Raw genomic sequence first — 5,835 nt, forward strand, 5'->3', positions numbered from 1 at the left:
ACACACATATATACACACATACACACACATATATACACACATACATACACACATATACATACACACATACACACATATATACATACACACATACATACACACATATATATATATATAAAACTTGAATTTTTGGAAACTTTAGCTGTGCTGTCAACTTTGGAAAAAGTATCCCTGTTTACTGTGTTGAGTTGGCATTGTACAGCAATTAACAGCCATATTGGTCTAGAAAGGTTAAACTTAATTTTTTTTCCATTCGTACAGGAGCAACACATTGTATTAAATATGTAAGGTTTTATCTACATGGGTTTGATTACAGAAACTAATAAAGTATTCTCTAAAAAGAAAAATTAAAAAAAGAGAAGTCTAATGTATTTCTTACCCTTGTTCCTTTATAGGTGAGCACCAGCCTCTTCCAAATTTTTGTCTGTTTTTTTTTTTGAGAAGTTCTTGCTATGGGGCATGTGCACTCACCACCAGAAAGACAGAGAGAGAGACAGACAGAAAGTGAGAAATCACCCCCCCCCCAGGGGGGATGACCACTCCACAATCCTTTTTCGTCTGTTCTCCTCTCGGGATCCTGAGCACGCACGCACGTACCCGGCGTGAGTTTAAGCTACCGGGTCCAGGACTCAAACCGTGGTCGACTACATGAGAGTTCAGTGACATAGCCATTACGCTAACTGCTGGTCCCCTGCTTTTGATTTTCTGCAGTTTGGATATTATATTATGCAGGGTTCCCCAGAGAAACAGAAGCACCAGGAGTTATAAAAAGATTTTTTAAAAGTTCATGGAAAAATAGAATTAAAAGACAAAAATAAAAAATATAAGCTTTATTTCTTTAACATAAAATCTGTCCCTACAGAATCGAGGGTCCCTGGAATTTAATATCAGTACAGCCTTTTGTACATTTGTAACTGAAGAAAAATGAGTTTCCTTAATTAATTTTTAAAATTCAGAAACAAAGGGGCTAGGAAGTGGTGTGGTAGTTGGGAGCTAGACTCCCACATTGCCAACCACAGTTCGAGCTCTGGACCTTGTAGCTTGAAAATCACACCGGACACGGTTGTGTGTGTGCCCAGAATCCCAGGAGGAGAGCAGCAGATAAGGGATTGCAGCATGGCTGTCTTCACTGGGGAGTGATTTTTTTTTAAGAGGGGTTTTTGCTATAGGGCGCATGCGCTCGCCAGACAGACAGAGAGAGACAGAGAGACAAAAAGTGAGAAATCACCCCCCAGGGGGGATGGCCACGCTGCAATCCCTTCTCCTCCATTCTCCTCTCAGGATCCTGGGCATGCACCCGGTATGAGTTTAAGCCACCGGGTCCAGGACGCAAACCACGGTCGACTACATGGGAGTCCAGCAACATGGCCACTACGCTAACTGCTGGTCCCCACTGGGGAGTGATTTCTCACTGTCTCTCTCCAGTGAGCACAAATGCTCTCCGGCAAAAACCTAAAAAAAAAAAAAAAAAAGGAACCAAAAAGAACTTATTAATAGAAGGAACCAAATAAGGCCTAATGACCTTCCATCCAGACTTTCACAGAATTGCCCTTGTTTGATGAGAGGAATGAGCAGGCGCGTTGCCATGGTAAAGGACTCTGGTGGAGCTTTCCCAGCCTCTGGCTAACCTTATCAAAGCACTCATAATAACCAGGCCTGGAGAGTCTAGCAAGAGTTTGCACCTGGGATGGGAAGGGTCCGGAGCCCACACCTGGAGCCCTAGCAAGATAAAGTTGCGTCCCAGTTGTGGAAGCGACAACTTCTCTAAATCTTCGATGAAGGCGACGTCTGGGAGCGGCATGGCCCAGAAAAACCTGGGAATTGGCCAACAACATGCAGGAAGCCCAGGGTATCGATGAAATCTACAAATATGACAAGAAACAGCAGCAAGAAATCCTAGAGGCGAAGCCCTGGACTAAGGATCACCATTACTTTAGGTACTGCAAGATCTCAGCACTGGCTCTACTGAAAATGGTGATGATGCCAGATCAGGAGGCAACTTGGAAGTGATGGGACAGATGCTAGGAAAGGTGGCCGGTGAAACCGTGATCATCATGGACAGTTTTGCTTTGCCTGTAGAGGGCGCTGAAACCCGAGTAAATGCTCAGGCTGCTGCCTATGAATACACGGCTGCATACATAGAAAATGCCAAACAGGTTGGCCGCCTTGAAAATGCAATTGGCTGGTACCACAGCCACCCTGGTTATGGCTGCTGACTTTCTGGAATTGATGTTAGTACTCAGATGCTCAATCAGCAGTTCCAAGAACCATTTGTAGCAGTGGTCATTGATCCAACAAGAACAATCTCTGCAGGGAAAGTGAATCTTGGAGCCTTTAGGACATACCCAAAGGGCTACAAACCTCCCGATGAAGGACCTTCTGAGTACCAGACTATCCCACTTAATAAAATAGAAGACTTCGGTGTACACTGCAGACAATATTATGCCTTAGAAGCTTCATATTTCAAATCCTCATTGGATCGCAAATTGCTTGAGCTTTTGTGGAATAAATACTGGGTGAATACGCTGAGTTCCTCTAGTTTGCTTACTAATGCAGACTACACCACAGGTCAGATCTTTGATTTGTCTGAAAAGTTAGAGCAGTCAGAAGCTCAGCTGGGAAGGGGGAGTTTCATGTTGGGTTTAGAAACACGTGACCGAAAATCAGGAGACAAACTTGCCAGAGCTACAAGAGACAGCTGTAAAACTGCCATAGAAGCTATCCATGGATTGATGTCTCAAGTTATTAAGGATAAACTGTTTAATCAAATTAATATCTCTTAAACTGTTACTGAATATAGTACTTTCGCCTGAAAGCCGGTGTGAGTAAAATACTCAAGTAACACTTTAAAACCAATTACCAAACATCTGATTAGAAGTATAAGGTGCTCTGAAGTGTCTGGAATATTAACATCTTGTAATAAAACTCTTTAAAATGAAAAAAAAAAACACTCATAGCAACCAGACACTATTCTTAGCACCCCCCAGAACTGTTGCCACCCCCTCTGGTCTCGACTGGGCCACTTTTCCTTTGACTGGCCACTTTCCCCTCTTAGTCACTATTTCTCTGGTAAAGCCATGAGTCATCTCCTGTTACATTTCTTGAAGTGTTTCAGGATCTTGAATCCACTTTTTTCCCCTCTTGTTTTAGTTTTTATTTTATTTATTTATTCCTATTATTATTTTATTTCATGTTTGATATAAGGCACATGCACTCAACTCAACCGAAGACAGTTGAGAGAAAGTGAGAAAGCAAGCAACCAGGTCTGGGACTTGAACTACAGTTGGCCCTGTGGGAGTCCAGTACCGTAACTACCACTCACTGGCCCTGATTCCACTTGTTTAAAATTTCCATCGAAAGACTCTGCTCTTGTTTGCAGCTGATCTGGGCACAACAACTTTGGTACTCATCAAGCAGAAAGTTTACTCAACTTTTAATTTTTCAGTTGGAATTGACGAAGTTGAACCAGTTGAGAAGTCTACTGAGATGGTGTTGACTATTGTTTCTACTCTTTTTTTTTTATTTTTTTTTTATTTTTTTTGAGAGATTTTCACTGTAGGGCGCGTGTGCTCGCCAGACAGAGAGAGACATAGAGACAGAAAGCGAGCACTCACCCCCCGGGGGGATGGTCACGCCACAATCCCTTCTCCTCCATTCTCCTCTCGGGATCTTGGGCACGCATGCACACGCGCCCGGCGTGAGTTTTAAGCCACCGGGTCCGGGACACGAACCGCGGTCGACTACGTGGGAGTCCAGCGACATAGCCATTACGCTAACTGTTGGTTCCCTATTGTTTCTACTCTTAATTGTCGGTCCTTTTCCATTAGAGTGTGAACAAGAGGAATGATTTCTTCATGAACTGATGTGGGTTGTCTGTCATGGAGCATGTCATTTTCAATGTCGCCTTCTCCATTCCTGAGTTTTCCATTTGTAAACTGCTGATTTCTTTGGGGGCATTGTCCCCATAAACTTGTCAGGGAGCATTGGTAATTTCACTTTCTCCCGCTGAAGCTTCACTATAAATTTGATGATTGTTCTTGCTTCAATTTTAGCAGATTTGTGTGCACTGTTAGGGGCTCTTTTCAGACTGCTGTCTTATATCCTTCCTAGTGCCTTAAACCAGATCCCATTAGACACATTATAACAAGTTAGTAAGAGATTATTTTGAGGCAATTATATTTTAAGAATTAATTTATTTAACTTTATTTATGTATTTATTTTGACCAGAGAGGGACAGAGTGAGAAAGAAAGAGAAAGAGGGAAAGTGAGAAAGCAAGCCACCAGGTCTGGGACTCAAACCCTGGTTGGCCATGTGGGAGTCCAACACCCTTAATCACCATGTCACTTGCTGGCCCCTCGAGGCAATTGTTTTTGAAGTCCGTGCGTGGTGTTGTTTTGTTTTGTTTTGTTTTGCTAGAGGATGTGTGGGCTCACCCCCCCAAAGGAAATGATCATATCACAATCCCTTCTCCATCGTCCTTTCGGGATTTGGGGCATACATGCACGATGCTTGGTGTGTTTTTCAAGCTGAAAGGTCCTCGAACCTCGAACCTGGTAGTCTGTCGTGTGAGATCCACCTCAACTACTATGCCACACCTGGCTGGCCTGCACAGTGGTTCTATAATACTCATTTTCTATGAAGCTGAAGTTCATATATATATGAATGAGTGAAGAGATTTACGAGCCCTGGCTCACATGGCTACCAAATCCTGAAACACGCTGTTTGCAATCTGGAGAACAGGAAAGCTGGTGGTTGGTAAAATTAAGCCTGAGTCTGAAAGCCCAAGTTGGTGTGTGTATGTGCTGTCTGTGTGCCCACACGTGTGTGCACATGCATGTACACACACATATGCTGGTAGAAGTTTTGAAGAACCAGGAACTTTGACGTCTGAGGGCAAGAGAAGGTAGATGTCTGAGCATAAGAAGAGAGAGAGAGTTTCCCCTTCCTGTGTCTTTTAGTTGTATTCAGTGTCTCCATTGAGAGGATGGCACCTGCCTGCACTGTTGACGATACAAATGCCGATCTAGAAACCCCCTCAAGACAGCCCTGAAAATAACATTTGATCAGCTGTCTGAGCCTGCACTGTTGACGATACAAATGCCGATCTAGAAACCCCCTCAAGACAGCCCTGAAAATAACATTTGATCAGCTATATGAGCATTCATTAGCCAGGTCCAGTTGACATGTGAAGTTAACCATCACCAATACGATATTCGTAGGTATAGATCTTTTGGTATGAATCCTTCTTGGTATTTCTCTGAGATTCCTGGATCAGTGGTTTGGTATTGATCATTCATTTTGGAAAATTCTCAACCATTATTATTATTATTATTATTTGCTGTAGGGCGCATGAGCTCACCCGAAAGACAGAGACAGAGAGATAGAAAGCGAGAAATCACATCTACAATCATACCACCCTGAACGCGCCCGATCTCGTCTGATCTTGGAAGCTAAGCAAGGTCAGGCCTGGACAGTACTTGGATGGGAGAAAGCGAGAAATCACCCCCCGGGGGGATGGCCACGCCACAATCCCTTCTCCTCCATTCTCCTCTCGGGATCTTGGGCACGCACGCACACGCTCCTGGTGAGTTTAAGCCACCGGGTCCGGGACGGGAATTGCGGTTGACTACATGGGAGTCCAGCAACATAGCCATTACTCTAACTGCTGGTCCTTCACCATTATTTCTTCAATATTTCTTTTCCCTCCCTCCCTGTCTCTCTGCCTCTCTTTGGCATGATCATGTACCTTCTGATGAACATTTTTAAAAGTTACTTATTAATTTTTTCATAGAAAAAGTGGGAGAGACAGGCCCTCCCTAAACGGGCCATCACAC

The 5,835-nt window shown here is 43.6% G+C and overlaps 1 pseudogene; it reads left to right on the forward strand.

Moving 5' to 3' along the window:
* The first annotated feature begins 1,717 nt into the window (after positions 1–1,717).
* LOC102499136 (COP9 signalosome complex subunit 5 pseudogene) lies at positions 1,718–2,948 on the forward strand (annotated as a pseudogene).
* Positions 2,949–5,835: the final 2,887 nt, after the last annotated feature.

Source organism: Tupaia chinensis, unplaced genomic scaffold, assembly GCF_000334495.1.
Source record: "Tupaia chinensis unplaced genomic scaffold, TupChi_1.0 Scaffold141320_1, whole genome shotgun sequence".
Classification (NCBI taxonomy): domain Eukaryota; kingdom Metazoa; phylum Chordata; class Mammalia; order Scandentia; family Tupaiidae; genus Tupaia; species Tupaia belangeri.